Source organism: Schistocerca gregaria, chromosome 3 (assembly GCF_023897955.1).
Source record: "Schistocerca gregaria isolate iqSchGreg1 chromosome 3, iqSchGreg1.2, whole genome shotgun sequence".
NCBI lineage: Eukaryota > Metazoa > Arthropoda > Insecta > Orthoptera > Acrididae > Schistocerca > Schistocerca gregaria.
Genome location: NC_064922.1, coordinates 513,794,197 through 513,817,128, shown reverse-complemented (window position 1 = coordinate 513,817,128; position 22,932 = coordinate 513,794,197). Strand labels below are relative to the sequence as shown.

The window sequence follows — 22,932 nt, the reverse complement described above, 5'->3', positions numbered from 1 at the left end:
CAAACTGCCTTAGACGACACTGCGAACACCTCGTGGTTTATGCAAGATGGTGCCCGGCCACATCGCACGGCCGACGTCTTTAATTTCCTGAATGAATATTTCGATGATCGTGTGATTGCTTTGGGCTATCCGAAACATACAGGAGGCGGCGTGGATTGGCGTTCCTATTCGCCAGACATGAATCCCTGTGACTTCTTTCTGTGGGGACACTTGAAAGACCAGGTGTACCGCCAGAATCCAGAAACAATTGAACAGCTGAAGCAGTACATCTCATCTGCATGTGAAGCCATTCCGCCAGACACGTTGTCAAAGGTTTCGGGTAATTTCATTCAGAGACTACGCCATATTATTGCTACGCATGGTGGATATGTGGAAAATATCGTACTATAGAGTTTCCCAGACCGCAGCGCCATCTGTTGTTGACAATTGTAACTACTGTAATCTCGAAAGTTTGTCTGCCTGAAAATGTACTGTTGTCCCAAGCATATTGCAACAAACGGTGTATTTCTATCGCTGCTCGTTTAGTTTGTATTGCCGTTTCAAATATACCGGTCATTTTTGAAACACCCTGTACATGTTCTGTGAATATGAATGTCCTATCTCTAGCCGTTCAAGGTGTTCGAGTTTTTCTGAACTTGAGTGTATATCACTTGTGGATGCCCTGTAGGCTATAACGTAAATTGCAGGACACATATTCATGCTTGTTACCGTTTCAGTCTGCAAGTCAGGCCCGCTTTAAGAACCCCACAACAGCGCGATGCTTGGTGGGCGAGTTTAGTCGGTGGTGGCGCTATAGTGGCTCGCCCAGAAACGAACACCAGCCCGCGAGGTGAGACCGAGTCCGCTCCCACGCGAGGCGCGGATCGCTGAAGCTCAGCTTTCCGCGGCTGCCCGCCGCGGTGTCGAAGCCGCGACCCGTGGGACCGGGGACAGGTCGGAAATGCGATACCGCCGGCGCTTGCCGCCGCCCTTCCGATGCGACAATGCACTCAGCGGCCCAGAAGCGACAAAGTTTCGGCGCTGCACTCCGGACGTTCACCTCCTTGTCTCCGAAAATCTCGTTGCAGCCGGGCGGAAGGAACAACGCTGCATGCGCAGCGACGCCTTCCCGTAGCCCCCTGCGACGACGACACCGTTTCCCTTCCTCCAGCCCCTGGTATGACGACCCTGTCTTGTCCTTCAACCCGTGCCGTCAGATTTCCGGCTACGATTACACCTCCTGCAAGGTTAGGGCTGACAGCCGTCCAGCTGAACGAGAATTCCACCATTGGCTTTTGCAATCTGGTGGGAAATTTGGTGCCTGCTATGGAATCTGCTTCAGTGCTGTCAAAATCAAATAGCTCTGTCACTAAATTCCAGGTACTAAGTCCCTGTTTAACTTTTATTTATTTTCGACGGTCTCTGATAATCAGCCATTCAGATTTATTAAATATATGAAGCTCGAACACGTATGCCAGTTTCTTCTTATATTCATTGCTTATGTTGACAATAATGTTTAATGTTGTGATAAATTTAAAATTATATTCTTCATCTTTTTATATATATATATATATATATATATATATATATATATATATATATATATATATATATATATATATATACTACTGGCCATTAAAATTGCTACACCAAGAAGAAATGCAGATGATAAACGGGTATTCATTAGCCAAACATATTATACTAGAACTGACATGAGATTACGTTTTCCCGCAACTTTGGTACATAGATCCTGAGAAGTCAGTACCCAGAACAACCACTTCTGGCCGTAATAACGGCCTTGATACGCCTGGGCATTGAGTCAAACAGAGCTTGGATGGCGTGTACAGGTACAGCTGCCCATGCACCTTCAACACGATGCCACAGTTCATGAAGAGTAGTGACTGACGTATTGTGACGAGCCAGTTGCTCGGCCACCATTGACCAGACGTTTTCAATTGGTGAGAGATCTGGAGTATGTGCTGGCAAGGGCAGCACCCGAACATTTTCTGTATCCAGAAAGGCCCGTACAGGACCTTCAACATGCGGTCGTGCATTATACTGCTGAAATGTAGGGATTCGCAGGGATCGATGAAGGGTAGAGCCACGGGTAGTAACACATCTGAAATGTAACGTCCACTGCTCGAAGTGCCGTCAATGCGAACAAGAAGTGACCGAGACGTGTAACCAATGGCATATCACAGGTTGCCACAATTCCTGAGATCGTAATATTATGCGTGTTGCGGCTAAAAACATTATATGTGTAATTTATTCTATGAAATATTTACACATGTTCAGGTAATGTTCGACCATACTTCAGCAAATGTTTCGAGGAACCAGGGAGGTCAGCCGATGACACGTTGGTTAGTCTCTCCTCCGAGCCGCATTCCAGCAGGGTACTTTCCGCGGAAGCTGTTGAATCAATACCAGTGGATGGTATCTAGAAGGCTTCGGTTGAATGACCCGATCAACCCCACGAGTACCAGAGGTTTCCGCCTCAAATCACCATTTTATTAATTTTATTTTGAACTACCAGTGCCCTTCGCATGAGACCATCGATGCTATTACAAGACCCTGTACCATTAGAAGTCTTTGTCTTCTACGAATATAGTGCACCGTAGTAATCACAGGGTTCAAAGCAATAGTCGGCACGGAAATTCTGCTTCGTGACAGTAGTAGACTGTGAAGTGATTTCTTTTTCTATTGATTATACTGAGGAAGTGATTTTTTTCTGTTGGTTAACAGAAAGAAAGGTTCATCTCTAGCAAGAAGCCATATGCTCGAATATTTCTGGTATCTCAACTGCAGATTTTTCAGCGCTCATTTAACTTCAGGACTCTTATATCTCAATATGAACAAAAGTGGACTTATACCACTAGCGAAATAAGCCCTTCATATCTAAAGTAACGTGGATTTGAGTTTGTGCTCTGCTTTCATGAGTGGTTTCGAAAGGAAACTTTTGAACAAATTCATTAAATCCTAGATCAATTTTTGCTTTGTACTTAGGGCTATAACTAGTTTTAGGCAGTATGAATCCATGAGAGTTTCGAGTTGTGGCATGCTGTTTAGGATATATGCGAAATTGCTTTCAAATGTATCACATGAAATGATGGATGGTTGACGATTGTATGGCTCTGGGGTTCCAAAGTGAAAGCACCTGCGTAAAACAACTGACTGTTTAGTTTTTGCCAGTTTCTTCTTATATTCATTGTTTACGATGACGATAACGTTTAATGATTTGAAATATTTAAAATTATATGCTTCATCTTATTGTTGAGACTTAAAGAGTTAAGTATTCCATGGCAGAAACAGGCTTTTAGCACTTTAATGACTAAGTATCCAGACACTCGTAAGCTCTTTACCATAATCGTATCAAGACGTTCGGAAATGGTGTACGCCCTAATATTAGCAGGGAAGGTACCAGTTGCAGTTCTAACAGATAACCCACTAGGTAGTATGACACTAGCTTTCCGTCTAATTAAACAACACACAAAAGGAATATTGGAGGGCAAAAGTTCATGGGTCGTGCGATGCTGGTCGTCACTCTGAACAGCTGCCGTGCTGTTGGGTGTACACTGTTTATGTAAATAAAAGTAAATAGAACTATAAATTGAGACCAGGACGTGAGTACTGCCGTCAGGTTGAAATGGATGTAGACTGCTATGTTTATGCAGAGATGAAGAGGCATGCTCAGGATAGACTAACGTGGACAGGTGCACATGACCAGCCTTCTGCCTGAAGACCACAAGAAGAACAACAGGAAAAGTGTCTCCAAGACAAATGTTGCATAGTAGAAATTATCTTTCGTTTTGAAGCATATGGAACACCCTTCCTGTCCGGTAACACACGAAAGTGACAAGGATAATTCTCTCAATTGGCTGTGGATCTGAGAGCGAGCCACTTCCGTGTCTCACCTTTGCACTGTATCAGCTCTTGGAAGTGTGATCTTCGACCTGAAGCAAATCAGATGTGACGCAAGATACCCGCTAATGACACAAAGATAAAGTGGTAATACAATGAGGCAGTATTACAAGGTCACGTTTAGTGAGTTTTTTCCCCGCCGATACGAGGTCTGTATCGAAAACTTACTGGCGCCGTCAGACATCTTTCACTTACAATATCAGCTTGGACGGCTACGTTCGATTTCTCGGAACCGCGACACCTCCCGGTTGGAGATAAGTAGTACGTTTAAAGAGCAGACAGTGGACCTCCTCAGGGCAAGGCAATGCACACAAGATAGCACGACCTGTTCTGTTTGCCTCCGAGGCGAACAAACGCTCGCTTTTAGCAAACCGCGAGGCGATAGGCTAGTGTCGTGGCAGACACAGGAAGACATTTGCGTTTTCACAAAACTGCTAATACATCACACGAATATTTGTTTCATCAGAAGGGACCTTACATGTTCTTTCGCCACTGTCAATGCTTGTTAATGCGAAAAATGGCGAACTGCACTTTTGTTCGCCGAACCAAGATGCAGTTCGAGGTCCACGATAGGTTGTAGGTTTCTCTGTAACTGGCACAGTAAATCGAGTCAAAGGTCGGAGGAAGGCAATTCCAATAGTTAAGAACTGCGCTGTTAATACCAGTTTTTGTGTTGATGACAGCTGTGATTAAAGTTATCATAGATATGTGAATACAAATACTCCTCCATGCAAACGGTTTCTCACAATAATGGACGCGCACTACCAGAAACACGTCTAATGTGAACCGTGTCATTGGGAACCGATGATGATGTATTCAACTCATTAGGCAGCATCATCACTGCCCTTTCTCTAATCTCCTAGGGTTACCGCCATACTTTTTGTAGCCTTGTATATGAACGGTGTGGTCAATTAACTGGTTTCTTTTTCTTAACTTCTGGTTCTCTACCCAGTTACCATTCCTTCACTCCGCCATTTTCCAGATCTGAGCCCGGAATGGGAGAAGAGGGAAATTCGATGGGTCGACAAGCAACTGGAAAACCGCTAACACAGAGCATTAGTGGCGATAAATAAGAGTGGCCCAGTTGACTACTACACGAGCTAACGGCTTTGGAAGGCAGAGCCCTTCAGGGGCTCTGATATTGCTTCACTAAGGGAGATTTGTGGCGTTTGTTCTCCATGATAGAGGTGACCGGCGAAGAAGTCTGCTACCCATGTACTGGCGGCGTTTCATAAAGTCTGATACACAATGGGAAGCTGCCACATTTACAAAGTTCCCAAGAGAATTGTATAGATAGCACGACGAGAACTGTTTTATTTAACAGGGCACAAAATTCATCTCAGCAAACACACGCGGTAGTCATCGATCGTACGTCGGACATGGATCAGGTGAAATCCTGATATTAAGTTTTCACATTAATCGATAGGTATTCCGCTCCATACCTTTCATCGAGCGAGTTGGCGCAGTGGCAAAGAGACGAGTCGAATTCTGCAGGCCCGAAGAGTCCTATCCCTGTGAGGTTTACTTGCACCACTTGCCTCAGATGCGGGGATGGCTCCTATAAAAAGGAAATGACTGATTTTCAACTCATCCTTCCCCAATTCGCTCTTGTAATCTGTCTATAATGACACAGTCGTCGACAGGACGTTAAATGTTGATTTTCCTTCTTCCACAGCCTCCGGCGACGTTCTGAGTAAGACGAAGACAATCACTTTGGTATGAAACTTCCTGGCAGATTAAAACTGTGTGCCCGACCGAGACTCGAACTCGGGACCTTTGCCTTTCACGGGCAAGTGCTCTACCAACTGAGCTACCGAGCACGACTCACGCCCGGTACTCACAGCTTTACTTCTGCCAGTATCCGTCTCCTACCTTCCAAACTTTACAGAAGCTCTCCTGCGAACCTTGCAGAACTAGCACTCCTGAAAGAAAGGATATTGCGGAGACATGGCTTACCACAGCCTGGGGGATGTTCCCAGGATGAGATTTTCACTCTGCAGCGGAGTGTGCGCTGATATGAAACTTCCTGGCAGATTAAAACTGTGTGCCCGACCGAGACTCGAACTCGGGACCTCTGCAAGGTTCGCAGGAGAGCTTCTGTAAAGTTTGGAAGGTAGGAGACGGATACTGGCAGAAGTAAAGCTGTGAGTACCGGGCGTGAGTCGTGCTTCGGTAGCTCAGATGGTAGAGCACTTGCCCGCGAAAGGCAAAGGTCCCGAGATCGAGTCTCGGTCGGGCACACAGTTTTAATCTGCCAGGAAGTTTCATATCAGCGCACACTCCGCTGCAGAGTGAAAATCTTATTCTGGAAATCACTTTGGTACAGACTGGACACTTGATACCGCAAACCACGCTGAGTCGCAGGTGGGTATTTTCCATACTAATCACAGGCAGATACACTGCAAACTCAGATTCTTATGGAAAGTCTACACCATACACCGCATACACTCTAAGACACGAAGCACCACAAACGAGTTATGGAAATTGGTCACAATTTTGATATTCACACACGTGTCGACGGAAAATGCAAAATTTTAAACTTTCACGGTCGATGGAAGGATGTTTGACGTTGCACCGCAATTTCACCGAGTAGCTGGCGAGGAGAGTAAACAGGGGACGTGTCGATACCAGGAATACAGTCTTTGCGAATTTCATTCCGGATACTCAGACAATAACTATGCCTCGCAGACAGGCGCATGAACAACATACGCAAATGTCAACATTTGAGAGAGGATGTGTACTTGTGTTCAAAGAAGCCGATTGGAATATTCGGCGAATCGCTCGACATCTGAATAGGAGCCATGCCTCTATTCGACGGTATTGGGGAATGGGTGGACCATGGCCGAACACGACGTCAAGAAGGAAGCGGTCGACATAGAGGACCGACCAACCGTCGGAGGCATTCATAGCCCCGGATTCATCGTTATAATCGATCCGACGTGCCACTGGCGCTTCAGGGCCACAAAGACCATTAGTATGCGGCTCGCGCAAAGGGGTTGAACTCGCGACGCCCCTTGCGCCGACTACCGTTGACCTTGGTACACCAAAAAGCCCGTTTGCAGTGAGTGCTGTCGAGTACATTCGGCCTCGAGTCTCATTGACTGGAGTAGAATTGTCTGCGGTAATGAGCCCCGCTTGAATTGAGCCCTAATGACCAGAAATACGTGTCTGGATGGTCCCCGGACAGCGGTCGGATACCAACGTAACTGTCGCCATAGGGCCCGACAACCAGGCCTGGTGGTCTGGGGTGCGATGTCTTTTCATAGCGGGACCCCTTTCATAGTCAGACGTGGCTTCCTTACATCGACGCTGTTCTAGGCCGCGTTTTGTTGCACATCATGGCAAGCCATCCTAGGCTTACATTTGAGAAAGATAATACCCGTCCGCACATGGTGAGGGTTTCTACTGCTTGTCCTTGTGCCTGCAAAACCTATTTTGGGTAGGACGATCGCCGGATCTCTCCTTAACTGAAGACGTTTGGAGCATTTTGTGCAGGCCCCTCCAACCTGCTTGTAAATCTGACAGTCTAACGGGTCGGTTTTACAGCATGCCTCAGGAGGACACCAAACAACTTGATCATTCAATGCCAATCCGAATAACTCCCTGCATAAGGACCAGAGGTGGACCCACGCAGCCGGCCGGAGTGGCCGAGCGGTTCTAGGCGCTTCAGTCTAGAACCGCTCGACCGCTATGGTCGCAGGTTCGAATCCTGCCACGGGCATGGATGTGTGTGATGTCCTTAGGTTAGTTAGGTTTAAGTAGTTCTAAGTTCTAGGCGACTGATGACTTCAGAAGGTAAGTCCCATAGTGCTCAGAGCCATTTGAACCATTTTTTTTTATATCTGCGGCCTTCATCGCTTGCCAAATTATATCAACTGGTAGGTACTGCTACCCCTAAGATTCGTCGTGACGTTGCTGCGAGTGTGGAAAGAACAAACCTAGTCACACAACTATCCATTACATGATTTGGCACCACGGCTCCCGAGACTGAGATCCAGGAAGAGAGTATGAAAATCAGAAGCACCTTGCAAGCGACTTATTAAACGCCGGAACAAAATTGTGAGAAAGACAAGGATAAACGATTCCTACTGGCCTCAACCATTTGAGCATCTTCCTCCTGATCACCAAGAGAAATGAAATCAGCTGTCTAGTGCTTGGAATTTGGAAACCTTTTAGTGACCAAGTTCAGTTCCTCTACGTTTAACGAACATATATTACAGTGGACGAAACAACAGCAGTAATTTTTATACACGTTATAGACAACAGATTCTTTTAAGCGAACCAGGACACACAACAAAAAATCGGTTATTGTACGAGAGTTGCACAGAAAGCAATGCACCGCATTTCTTGTCTCAGCCGAAAACAATGCTACGAACGCGAAACGCTACGTACGTATTATTTGAAGTCCCCCGAGTGAGTGCGGCAAGGTTCCGTCACTTTCGACAGCGTAGCTGCAGGACACTTTCAAAATGGCGTCTGTAGGTGATATATGTTACAAGCAATTGCCATCATTGAATTTCTCACTGCAGATAAAGAAACTGTGGGGAATATTCACGAACACTTGTGCAAAGTCTATGGAGCATTCCTGTCGACAGACGTACAGTTAGTCGCTGGACACGGAGGGTGAGGCCATCAGAAGGCGGCTCGAAGGAGCTCCACGATTTGCAGCGGTCGAGGAGACCATCCACGGCTGTCACACCTGACAAGTTGCAGCGAGCTGATGATGTCATTTCCGAGGACAGACGCGTTACGACTCGGCAGTCGGCGCTGCATCTGTCAAAGCAAGTGTGGATGCAGGTATCCGCACTCTCGGATGGTGCAAGATGGGTCCTGCGGTGTCTAACGGTGGATCACAAATTGTACACAAAAAACATTTGTCTTGACTTGTTGCACCGTTTTGAGGCTGAGGGGAAGGCCTCCTTGTCCCGGATTGAGACATTTGATGAAACCTGGGTTCACCACTTTCAGCCCGAACAAAATGACAGTCGATGGAAGGGTGCCGTTGTCACTCCCCACAGAAGAAAAAATTCAGAGCAACTACTTCCGCCGGTAAGGTCATGATCACCGCGTTCTGGGACTTTAAAGGTGTTATTCTCATTGAAATTATGCCAAAAGGCGACATCATTAATTTAGAAGCATATATCAACACATTAACAAAACTCAAGACGCGGATCCGGCGACTTCAGCACCATAGCAACCCAGGAGATGTTTTGCTGCAACATGACAACGCTCGGCCCCAACAAGTGTGAAGACTGCTGAACACATCGCAAAACAGGATTGGAGAGTGTTACCCCACCCACACTACAGCCCTGTCATAGCCCCATCGGACTTCCACTTGTTTCGGCCAGTAAAGAATGTCATTTGTGGAAGAAAACTAACCAACATCGACGTGATCATAAACACCAAATCATCCACGAAGTCGTAAGTACGCCTTCTTCATGTATATCATACACAGAAACTTGAAATTACGTTTGCATGAAGACGGGATTAAGAAACAGCTTTAAGAAATTATGAAGATAGGCAGTGCACATGAAGACAGGAATAGTGAGATCAATTTTGAGATGCACACAAGAATTAAATACTCGGCCAAGGATGATTCAATACGTGTTTGAAATCTGATGGAACTTAACTGCTAAGGTCATCAGTCCCTGAGCTTACACACTACTTAACCTAAATTATCCTAAGGACAAACACACACTCATGCGCGAGGGAGGACTCGAACCTCCGCCGGGACCCGCCGCAAAGTCCATGACTGCAGCGCCTGCGACCGCTCGGCTAATCCCGAGCGGCAAGGATGCTTCAGAATAATTAAAAATATGGGCGTTAACAGTTAGTGGTACACATTACGATATCACTGCCCACAGCTTCCAGAAATCTAACGCCAGAGTAGACTTCGAAACCATAGGTAGCTTGGGAAATAGGATACATAACAGGGAGCAGGCAGGAGTGGTTGGTTGGTTGGTTGGTTGGTTGGTTGGTTGGTTGGTTATTTTGGGGAAGGAGACCAGACAGTGAGGTCATCGGTCTCATCGGATTAGGGAAGGAAGTCGGCCGTGCCCTTTGAAAGGAACCATCCTGGCATTTGCCTGGAGCGGGCACGAGTGGCCGAGAGGTTCTAGGCGCTACAGTCTGGAACCGCGCGACCGCTACGGTCGCAGGTTCGAATCCTGCCTCGGGCATGGATGTGTGTGATGTCCTTAGGTTAGCTAGGTTTAAGTAGTTCTAAGTTCTAGGGGACTGATGACCTCAAAAGTTGAGTCCCATAGACCTCAGAGCCATTTGAACATAACAGGGAAAAAACGCGACAAACACGGTGACTCAGGGGTGTGTAAAATGAACCGCAACGATTGTGAAAAATGTTATATAGGACCAACTGGGAGGAATTTTATGACATTATTTAGAAAGCACTCGTACTATGGGAGCGGTAGCCCATAGCTGTTGCACAGAGCCCCAAAACGGTATTCCTTAAAATAATGGAGGATCTCGAAATTTTTACCCACAATTTCGAACGAACAGAGCGAAATCAGTGTTAAGTTTCTCTTACTTGCATTGCTGGAATGACGTGTGCTCACTGTGGCGTGTTCGACGCGAGTCTGCTGCGCCGGCAGACATCCCGCATGCTCCGCAGCAACCGACATGCCACGGGGAGGAAGTTACTGGTTCCTCCGCAAGATGGAGCAGCTTTCCAAAATAATTTAATAACCAGATTCCTTAATTCTTTGCAATCTCTTTCACACATCTATACATTTTATCACGTTATTAAACAATTTTATGCGCCGGACATGCGTAGTTAGCCGCGCGGGATTAGCCGAGCGGTATGAGGCGCTGCAGTCATGGACTGTGCGGCTGATCCCGGCGGAGGTACGAGTCCTCCCTCGGGCATGGGTGTGTGTGTGTGTGTGTGTGTGTGTGTGTGTGTGTGTGTATGTGTGTGTGTGTGTGTGTGTTTGTCCTCAGGATAATTTAGGATAAGTAGTGTGTAAGCGTAGGGACTGATGACATTAGCAGTTAAGTCCCATAAGATTTCACACACATTTGAACATGCGTAGTTATAACAGCCGTCTTTAGAAAAAAGTTAATTTTATGAATGTGCAACTGTACTCATTTAAATCGTGTTTTATAATTCGCCTTTGAATGTTTAAATTTAAAGAGTGTCTGTCATTCTGTAAGTACGACCAGAGGGGGAGAAAATTGGGGGGCAATGTCGCCCACAATGGCGCCATCTCTCGGATAACACATCTTTGAACTCTATAGTTGGTACCCAGCTTAGGCATCAAAAAATTGGCTCTGAGCACTATGGGACTTGACTTCTGAGGTCATCAGTCCCCTAGAACTTAGAACTACTTAAACCTAACTAACCTAAGGACATCACACACATCCACCCCCGAGGCAGCATTCGAACCTGCGACCGTAGGAACAGCGCAGTTCCGGACTGAAGCACCTAGAACCGCTGGGCCACATCGGCCGGCTGCTTAGGCATCGCTTTTGTTGATACTGACACTGAACATTATTTTACAAGTTCTAATGTTTGGTGAGCGAATTTTTTAACTTCTTAATTTTTCGTCTTTCTTTGCTTGAATAAAAGTCCCTCGTTCTTACATTTCCTTAATCTTAATTACAGATCTGATAATGTCTTCATAAATAAAGTTGTATTGGCTAAAGGCATTAAGTGATCCAGATAGTTGTATTCACAAAACACTCACAGTGATAACGGACTCATCTAAGGGTCCGTTTTCCTTTATTAATGAGCCCAGTCTCCTTAACACTTCGCCATGTCACTCCGTGTTTTGTTGGTGGCCGCTGGCCAACTGCGAGGGCTTCTTAGGCGGCACATTGAACAGTTGAATAGAAAAAAGTTACATGCTGATAAACCCGGACTATAGGAAGGGTGAGGAATGCAGTTCACGTTGATTTCTGCAAGATATTCTGCAACAACATTGGCAATATGCGGCCGCGCATTATTGAGGTGCGCCGGCCAGGGTGACCGAACGGTTCTGGGCGCTACAGTATGGAAGCGCAATTTTAAGTTCTAGGGAACTGATGACCACAGCAGCTAAGTCCCATAGTGCTCAGAGCCATTTGAACCATTATTGAGGTGCAGCATCCAGCGTGCTTCACGAAAATGTGTTCTTTTGCACCTGATAAGGACCTGCAATGTTTTCACGACACCCCTATAGTATTGTCCAGTTACTGATGTGTGTGCAGGTATAACATGGTGATAAACAATTCCATGAATATCAAATAATGAGATGACCATAACTTTTCCAGCGGAAGCAACCACTTTTGCTTTTTTGGAGATTGATGATGAAGGAGATTTACACACTGAGCTTTGCTGTTTGCTCTCAGAATCAAAATGATGTAGCCACGTTTCATCAACAGTGATTACATTTGAACGAAACTCTACATCTTCTTCTAACATCAACTTTAACTGCATGCAGACCAGCCGGCCGCGGTGGTCATCGGTCTCATCGGATTAGGGAAGGAAGTCGGCCGTGCCCTTTGAAAGGAACCATCCTGGCATTTGCCTGGAGCGGGCACGAGTGGCCGAGAGGTTCTAGGCGCTCAGTCCGGAACAGCGCGACAGCTACAGTCGCAGGTTCGAATCCTGCTTCGGGCATGGATGTGTGTGATGTCCTAAGGTTAGTTAGGTTTAAGTAGTTCTAAGTTCTAGGGGACTGATGACCACAGATGTTAAGTCCCATAGTGCTCAGAGCCATTTGAAACATTTGCATGCAGACCTGCAAGCGAATGTCCTTTCGTTCGGAAATCAACAATCTTGGAACCCATGGCGCACAAACACTTGTCTTGTGTAATTTTTCTGTCACCAACGTGTGGGTGGCACCAAATGAAATGTTCAGTATTTCAGAAAGTGATCTTAACACTTTGCAGGCCGGTGACACTACAGTGGTGGCGTCAGCATAGTATCGCTCAGTGGCCGGTGAGAGCACTTAAGTATCTTTTCCATTCTGTTGGTGTTTTGTTTAGGTACCAATAAGTTACACACGTCAACAAGATTTTTCTTCTTCATGTAAGTACTTGTGCATCTTCATCATGGCAGACGAAAGAGACGATACGATTATTTACGATGAATGCGCGGGTGTTTGTCTGACGTTCTGGACGACTTGGCCGATTGGGAAGAAGACAATGGATATAAAAAAATGAAAGTGAAGCAGAATCATCGAAAAAAAAGTGAAATACGTCCAAGAAGAATTCGGCGAACGCTACGGTTGGCAACTGATTCGGATGAATCAGAAGAAGAAGACAGACTATGATTTACTGAGGACCAATAATAAATTTGAAGGATCTCCGAATCCACATATATTTCTCAAGGATACACAGAGGGTCGTGAATATCGTAGAACTATATATTGGGAACGATCTATTTGAATATATTAGCAACGAAACCAACAAGTATTACATTTAAAATTGCAATAGGAGGGAACTGCATTAAAAAAAGCCAAGTTTGTCGAGTTACGGGACCCGAACTTAGAAAATGATTTGGGCTTGCTATCCTGATGGGAATCGTAAAAAAAAAAGCAAGGGCCGATGATTACTGGTCAACGAATCCGTTGATAGACACACCGATATTTCGCAAAACGATGTCTCGCAACCGATTCAGACAAATATCATCATTTCCGACAACAACAATAAACCAGATAATGCCGACCGGTTTTTCAAAGTGCTATTCGTAACTGATTATTTTTCCAAAAACTTTAAAGAAACGTTTAACCTAAGTCAAAGCATCTCAATTGATGAAGGAAAGATACCGTGGCGTGGACAGTTAAATTTTAAAGTTCACAATCCGTCGAAGATTACGAAATATGGCATACGCAGTCGGATGCTGTGTGATTCGAGTACTGGATACATTCAACATATATTCCGGCGCTGGACAACTTTTAGCAAAAACAGTGATGGAACTACTGACATCTTCTTATGGAAAGTGGCATCACCTCAACATGGATAATTAATATAACGGTGTAGAACTTGCAGAGAAGTTACTTGAAAAGAGAATTCGAGTTTGTGGAACTATACGGCAAAACAGAGGAGTTCCGGAAAAATTGAAGCGCACAAAAGTCAATGTGTTGGAAGCTTGTCATCAACCGGAAAGGTGACAAGCGGCCGGAGACAAGTCAAGTATTGCGAATTAGCGCTGCCGGCGCCAAGCGAATAAATTTGTACGAGACGTGCGGAGGGCAAAGTGTTAATGTAACTCGTCGATGCTCTCTCACAATGACAGCAGCAGTGTTGACTTTTTTCTACCGTAAGAACAGTAACTGGAGCATCGGGTCCACCTCCTTTGAAACTGACTGCCTCCCCTCTTCAAACATTTTAAACCACCTTAGAGCTGTGCTGTAGGGAATAACAGACTCTCCATAGGCCTGCTGTAACATTGTATAGGCCTCAGCTGAAGACTTGTTGAGACGAAAGCGGAATTTGAAAGCCGCATATCGTTCCTCGCGTGTTACCTCCACTGCAGCGGCAGGCGCTACTGAGCACGTCTGATCTTACCTGCTCTCACAGGCAGGAACCAGGAGTCCCAACAATGAAACTACCACAGCGTGTTTGTTGCACATTAAGGTAACAGAATATCATAAAATTAAAATTGGCGCGAGAAATTATGACCATAAAAAATTATGATCATTCTTTATTGAACAGCCCTCGAAGATATCAAACAGACGTCTTATCAATACTTCCCTGGGACATTCCTGGCGATACTTTTGTCTCCGACGAACACGCGCCGTTCAGGAGAACGTACTGGTTTCTTTCTTAAAACGACTTCGAGCAACTCACAAGTTAAAGAATCTATTCTGTATGTTCCGATCTTCGTTAACAGTCTGCAGAGTGGCATTGTATCAAAAGCATTCCGGAAATCTGCGTGCATGCTGGCCCTAGATCTTCATACATGGTACCTGTTGACAAAAATGTATTAATAACAGAGTGCTAAATGTGTCCGACTATTACCTTATTACTGCTGACAGGTACAGGCGTAAAAACGCGTGAAAAGACTGGGTTGTGCTATATTTGCTACACGTTGCGGTACGCAGTTAACAGCAGACCAACGAGGAATTTTTGGCAGTTTGGCACCTGGTGGAGGAGTGTACAGTAAAGTGCTGTGAAACGCGTTAAAAACGTCGGCCCCGGGCTAACGAGAACGCTAACTCGTTTGGCGCCAGAAGAGGAAATATTTGTCCTTTCCCGTGTCCTAACCAGATCCTACGGAGAGGGTTATCGTTATGATAAAACTACCACGATTGATTACACGCTAGATCAGCTTCAATGAGAGCGACAGTCAAGGTACGACGCGAAATGAATACTTACAGGTAAAGCCATCAACTTTCCTCCATCAAATTATAATTCCCTGTAATTCCCCACATATTCTCTCTTCCACTCATTTCGTTATTTATTAGATTTTTTTCATTCGTTGGTGCGTCCCCGAAGATGGTAAATCTTTACTCGATCGATCCAAATGATCTTCAATAGTCTCCTGTAACACTTCACTTCAAAGCCTTTTAACTGTTTCATATTTTCTTCCAAACAGTTCATATTTCATTTGCTTACAAGGCTATGCTCCAAACATGGCTTATTCATGAATCTGTTCCTGATCTCAAGGTTCGTACTTGTAATGACCGAATCATGAAAGGCTCAAAAACAAAAAAAATGTAAGTACGAATATTAGCTGTAAACCTTATAACTTAGGTAAAGACGAACAGTGCAAGTAGCTTTCGTCAGCCCATTAACAGGCCACATGCACTGGGAAACCGCTCGTTTCACGCTCACTGATAGCGAATTGGAGGTTAAAAGCGACACAGTAACGTATTATCACATTACAACCCAAAACGCCGTATTAGAGGCTGGCTGGCTCTGAGCACTTAACATCTGTGGTCATCAGTCCCCTAGAACTTAGAACTACTTAAACCTAACTAACCTAAGGACATCACACACATCCATGCCCGAGGCAGGATTCGAACCTGCGTCCGTGGCAGTCGCGCGGTTCCAGACTGAAGCGCCTAGAACCGCTCGACCACATCGGCCGGCCGTATTAGAGGCCCTCAAACGCCGAGCAAAGCAGAGTTCGCAGTAGAGTTCGAGAGTTACAGTGAACAGCAGCAGACATGTATGAACGAGCCTGAAGCAGATCTTATGTTAATGAACATCAGACAGTTCACTTTGAGCACTAAGGACTTATAAAAGCCTGTCTATGTGTACCTCTGGAATAGATTTACGGGTTTCCATCAAACATTTCTCTACATGTACCAGTGTCTCTGTGTCACTTTCATTGTGAGGAGTACCTGAGCTTAAGGATTCGATTACAACAGTAGAATCTAGCACTTCCATGGCTCGTGGTCTGTAGTACCGTATGTTATGAGCCGTACTAAAGTTGTAGGCCCGGCTGGCCACTTTTTTCTAGTAGTCTCATCAATGTTTTTGTAAACCAGCGTCTATGCTCTTCTGTGTGTTCATTTATAACACGTAAAGAAGCAAAAAAAGAGCATACCAGTAAGCCACCTCAAGAGTCTCATCTCACTATCGCCACCGTATCTACCTCCTTTAACCTGACGTCCAAGTCCTTCTGTACTGCTTCCAACAGAGACTTGAAAAATGGTCCCTGTTTCACTCCTGTACACAGCAGCTGGTGAACTAAGAAAGGGATGACCAAAAATCCCGCGTCCCCTTTCATCTGAGTGTAAGCTTTCTAAGCACATGGGGATGCGACTTACTTTTAAATATCTGCAAGTTTTTTAAGAAGCCCCTCTGCCTTGTGGAGTCCTCGTTTCCGAGATAGCAACATTCGTCTACCTGTCTAGCTATGTTTAATATGTAGCCGCCACGTACGTCCACCGGCCGCGCACCCTAATTTCTTTTTGTTTACGCGTATATAATAGTCATAGATAGCACAGGTTCCACTCGACTCAATTCCTGTTCGCTGTAGGCAACCACTGACAAATCACCAGTAAACCGGACAACGCTGTTTTTCTGTACACTTCGAACGAGTCTTTCTTTCTTTCGCTTACGCCATAGTCCCGCATCGATCGCAGGGTCGGCGTTGTTACAACGGATTTGGCAATGTTAGCGTTAGGAATGGCCGGATGCCCTTCCTGCCGCCACCCAGTAACCCCCAGGACAGAATCAGTGTACCCCAACTGTCTGCGTCTAGTGTAAATCGTGAAATAGTGCGGACGTGTTTCAAACGTCTGCGACGCGTGTAACTGAGGCGGAACGTGGGGAACAGCCCGGTATTCACCTAGTGGGATGTGGAAAACCGCCTAAAAACCACATCCAGGCTGGGCCCTCGTCGTTAATCCGCCGGGCGGATTCGATCCGGGGCCGGCGCGCCTTCCCGTGTCCAGGAAGCAGCACGTTAGCGCGCTCGGCTACCCTGGCGGGTATACATTTCGAACGATCACCACGCCAAAATGGCACTCTACGTTCATCGTTGTCTCTTCAACGCTCAAATTACATATCAATAGTGACAATGAGCAAACCTGCCTTACACCCCTCTTTATTATAACTCTTCTACCATTCCCTCGGTTGTGACACCTGCAGCCTGTTTCGTATGAATAGAATGGGCTACACAATGCATAAGAATAAAATACATTTCACTGCAGAATGAGATTTTCACTCTGCAGCGGAGTGTGCGCTGATATGAAACTTCCTGGCAGATTAAAACTGTGTGCCCGACCGAGACTCGAACTCGGGACCTTTGCCTTCCGCGGGCAAGTGCTCTACCATCAGAGCTACCGAAGCACGACTCACGCCCGGTACTCACAGCTTTACTTCTGCCAGTATCCGTCTCCTACCTTCCAAACTTTACAGAAGCTCTCCTGCGAACCTTGCAGAGGTCCCGAGTTCGAGTCTCGGTCGGGCACACAGTTTTAATCTGCCAGGAAGTTTCATATCAGCGCACACTCCGCTGCAGAGTGAAAATCTCATTCTGGAAACATCCCCCAGGCTGTGGCTAAGCCATGTCTCCGCAATATCCTTTCTTTCAGGAGTGCTAGTTCTGCAAGGTTCGCAGGAGAGCTTCTGTAAAGTTTGGAAGGTAGGAGACGGATACTGGCAGAAGTAAAGCTGTGAGTACCGGGCGTGAGTCGTGCTTCGGTAGCTCTGATGGTAGAGCACTTGCCCGCGGAAGGCAAAGGTCCCGAGTTCGAGTCTCGGTCGTGCACACAGTTTTAATTTACATTTCACTGCATTGCACATCACCGGAAGCCGTCTCTGGAAACATATTTTTGTGCAATTTGTAGCCTTAAAGCATTACCAAAATTTCTTGGGATTTAGAGACAGCTCCTGTAGTCGTAGTTCACTTTATTTACATCTACATTACACTCAACAAGCCGACAAACCGTGTGTGGCGAAGGGTACTTCTGTACCACTAACTCATCACCCCATTCCCTGTCCCGTGGCACGTGAGAGAATGATTGTCAGTAAGACTCTGTATTAGCTGTAACGTCTCGAATCATTTGGCGAGATGTATTTGGGAGGAAATAATATGTAGTCCTGATCTTCCCGGAAAATAGTCACTCGAGTAATGCACCTCTCCGTGACGTACCGTGCCTTTCTTGTAACGTTTGCCACTGGATTCTGCTTAGCATTTCTGTAACTCTCGCGCCGAGTAAACGATCCCGTATCTGCTCTTCGTTGGATCATCTCTAACTGTTCTATCAGTCCTACCTCGTAAGGAACTCATATCGACCAACAATACTCAAAAATCAGTCGAACAAGCGCCTTATAAACTACTTCCTTCTGGAATGAGTTACCTTTCCTTACAATTCTTCCATCGAATCTCATTCCCGCACCTACTTTTCCTACTCTTTGTTTTATGTGGTCATTTCACGCAAGGTCCCTCAGGAGAGTTATTCCTAGATGTTTTGTGGTAGATACTATTTCCAGCAGTTTTTCATCAATACTGTAGTAATACAGTGGTGGATTTCTTTTCGTGTGTGTGCCCAATATGTTACATTTATTTGTGTTCAGTGACAACTGCCACAGCCTGCATCATTCATCAATCCTCTATAGACCAGTCTGCAAATCGATGTCTTCTAGCAGCAGTTACTGTAGCCTTCGACCTCTACCCTTATGGTAGCCGAGTGTTTCAGTTAACAGTTTCCAATTTGTAGAGTTTGCTCTATTTCGAAATGGCTGCTTCCATTCTTGTTGCAAAAAATGCCTCTGAGGACTATGGGACTTAACTTCAAAGGTCATCAGTCCCCTAGAACTACTGAAACCTAACTAACCTAAGGACCCAGAATGAGATTTTCACTCTGCAGCGGAGTGTGCGCTGATATGAAACTTCCTGGCAGATTAAAACTGTGTGCCCGACCGAGACTCGAACTCGGGACCTTTGCCTTTCGCGGGCAAATGCTCTACCAACGAGCTACCGAAGCACGACTCACGTCCGGGACTCACAGCTTTACTTCTGCCAGTATCCATCTCCTACCTTCCAAACTTTACAGAAGCTCTTCTGCGAACCTTGCAGAACTAGCACTCCTGAAATAAAGGATACTGCGGAGACATGGCTTAGCCACAGCCTGGGGGATGTTTCTAGAATGAGATTTTCACTCTGCAGCGGAGTGTGCGCTGATATGAAACTTCCTGGCAGATTAAAACTGTGTGCCCGACCGAGACTCGAACTCGGGACCTTTGCCTTTCACGGGCAAATGCTCTACCTACGAGCTACCGAAGCACGACTCACGTCCGGGACTCACAGCTTTACTTCTGCCAGTACCTCGTCTCCTACCTTCCAAACTTTACAGAAGCTCTCCTGCGAGACATGCAGAACTAGCACTCCTGAAAGAAAGGATACTGCGGAGACATGGCTTAGCCTCAGCCTGGGGGATGTTTCCAGAATGAGATTTTCACTCTGCAGCGGAGTGTGCGCTGATATGAAACTTCCTGGCAGATTAAAATTGTGTGCCCGACCGAGACTCGAACTCGGGACCTCAGTTGGTAGAGCATTTGCCCGCGAAAGGCAAAGGTCCCGAGTTCGAGTCTCGGTCGGGCACACACTTTTAATCTGCCAGGAAGTTTCATAACCTATGGACATCACACACATCCATGCCCGAGGCAGGGTTCGAACCTGCGACCGTAGCGGTTGCGCGGTTCCGGACTGTAGCGCCTATAACCGCTCGGCCACTCTGGCCGGCTTTTGTTGCACATCAAGAAATTCAGTTCTGCGCGATATTTGATGGCAGCGTGCAAAGTAGGATCCACCTCCGTAGCTCTGAGGATCAGCGCACCTGGCTGCTATGCGGAGGGGCCGGGCTCGATTATCAGCGCTGCCGAGAACTTTCCCTTGATGGGAAGGAGTTGTCAAGGTTCCACTCAGCCTCGTGATGCCGACTGAGGAGTTACTAGAGTGAGAAACGCCTGGTAAGGCCAACAAGGGCCGGGGAAGCTGTGTGCCGACCTCACGACTCCAAAAAAGCATCCAAATGACGTCATGGTTGAGGACGACACGACGGTCGGTCGGTCCCGATTGTCCCGTCTCGGCCGGAACGCAGAAATCTCGTGCAAAGTAGGATAGAGGTGCTGGCAAAAGTGAAGCTGTGAGGGAGGGTCCTGACTCCTGTCTGGATAGCTCAGTCAAGAGAGCACTCACGACGAAAGACAAGGTACAGAGTTTGAAGCACGGTCCGGCACACAGTTTTAATCGGCCAGAACGTACCAAAATAACATCGCTGCAGAGTGTGAGGCTCAGTCTGGAAGCCTGTACCATATTATGATAAGTCAGCAGCCTTTCTGAACCGATATACTGAGATATCAAAGTGCCCAGGAAAAGGCTTACTTTACTGGTACTGCTGCCGGTATGTAATAAAAATCGCCTCGGCTAGTTGCACTGTATTGAGCCTACGGGGTATAAGAAATAAAAGAATCAATTTTAACTCAGTCTAGAAACGATAGCATTTGTTTACTCTAGGTTGGGAGAAACGAAATAACTACTGTGAAATGATATGGCTATTACATGTAACAGCCGTTTCTCAACACCGATTAAGAGACAAGTACTGTGTGGAGTACCCGTGTTGCATCACAGACCATCCTGGGTTTCCAGGAAAACCAGAATCGCTTTACCCGGCAGGGAAAGGTGTGATGAGATACTTCAAGCAAAAGTTATAATACCTTCTACTTCTCGAACATGCTGTTTATCTTTGGGTTACCGAGTTCTTATCTCTCTGAGAATGGAGTAGATGTGCTACTGCTTTCTTACGTCAGTACGTTTCCGTTACTGATATGAAACAGCTCCATATCATGAACATGCACAAATATTTCTGCGTACGCAAAAATTGAGGTAGGAATCCGAAATCAAGATACGAATGCCTTTTATAGTGCCACGTCAGTAAGTATCACTCGGTACTGCAGAGTTAATTTTCACCGCCTGCACCACAGTTAGTGAATAAACAGATGTACGGAAAAGATACGCCAGATCTTTATTTAATGATACAAACGGAGATATTGAGCAGTTGACATGGTCAGGTACCAAATTTCAGCGTTTCACCTCTCCGTCACCCTTATATTTCAGTGGCCACTCTGTGATGCTTTCCTAATCATAACATAACGTCTTCTCATTCATAACCAGTTCGCATTCTATTATGCTGCACAGGAAGTGCCGGCCTGGGTGGCCGAGCGATTCTAGGCGCTACAGTCTGGAACCGCGCGACCGCTACGTCGCAGGTTTGATTCCTGCCTCGGGCATGGATGTGTGTGATGTCCTTGGGTTAGTTAAGTTTAAATAGTTCTAAATTCTAGAGGACTGATGACCTCAGAAGTTAAGTCCCATAGTGCTGAGAGCCATTTTGTACAGGAAGTAGTTTTCACAACGAATACTGAAACACAAAACCGAGCATAAACCCCATCTTTCCGGTCTTTACACGATCTTGCATACTTTTTTGGGCGTGTACACACACATGGAACATCTTGACTTTTCAGATGATCATAAAGCCATCAATAACAATATACCACAGGTCCGAATACACTGAACAATTTCGCTGGGATTCTATTTTATACCGCTGATCAAAACTTTGAGGTTTGTCTAAGGCATTGTAACTCAGTCAGAGACGGTAAATGACTTGGGATAGCATTTGAAACGAATGGTCAGTGCCCTGAAATGAGATTATAAGATGTACATCAACAAAAGTAAAGCAATTTATTCGAATTAAATCAGATGATGCAGAGGGAAGTACGTTAGACACTGAGACAGTAAAAGTAGCAGAGTAATTTTGCCATTTGGGAACGCAAGAACTGAATATGGTAGAAGTAGAGAGAATATAAAATGTATTTCCAGAATGAGATTTTCACTCTGCAGCGGAGTGTGCGCTGATATGAAACAACTTCCTGGGAGATTAAAACTGTGTGCCGGACCGAGACTCGAACTCGGAACCTTTGCCTTTCGGGGGCAAGTGCTCTACACTTTTAATCTGCCAGAAAGTTTTATATCAGAGCACACTCCGCTGCAGAGTGAAAATCTCTTTCTGGAAACATCCCCCAGGCTGTGGCTAAGCCATGTCTCCGCAATATCCTTTCTTCCAGGAGTGTTAGTTCTGCAATGTTTGCTGGAGAGCTTCTGTAAAGTTTCGAAGGTAGGAGACGAGGTACTGCCAGAAGTAAAGCTGTGAGGACGGGTCGTTAGTCGTGCATGGGTAGCTCAGACGGTAGAGCGCTCGCCCGCGAAAGGCAAAGGTCCCGAGCTCGAGTCTCGGTCCGCCACACAGTTTTAATCTACCAGGAAGTTTCATATAAAATGTAGTTTGGTTATGACACGTAAAGCGTTTCTCAAGAATAGAAATTTGTTCAAGACGGATATAAATTAAGTATCAGTAAGTCTTTTCCGAAACTATTTCTCTGGAATGAATCCTGGAAAGGAAGTGGACGGACGATAAGCAGTTCAGACATGAAGAGAACAGAATATTTTGAAATGTGGTACTACAGAAGAATGTTGAACATTTGATGATTAGATCACGGAACTCGTCAGGAGGTACTGAACAGAATTGAGGGGAAAGGAAATTTGTGCCACAGCTTGACTAAAGGACGCGACCGGTCA

At 45.8% G+C, this 22,932-nt stretch overlaps 1 protein-coding gene and 1 non-coding gene across 2 annotated transcripts in view; both read right to left on the bottom strand.

The window, feature by feature from the left end:
* Window positions 1-22,932, bottom strand: part of LOC126354033 (tRNA dimethylallyltransferase) — a 1,733,584-nt gene that overhangs the window by 1,388,711 nt on the left and 321,941 nt on the right. The gene's annotated exons all lie outside the window — the stretch shown is intronic.
* Window positions 5,644-5,717, bottom strand: Trnas-uga (transfer RNA serine (anticodon UGA)). Its single transcript has one exon. It is a non-coding gene; the product is annotated as a tRNA-Ser (tRNA).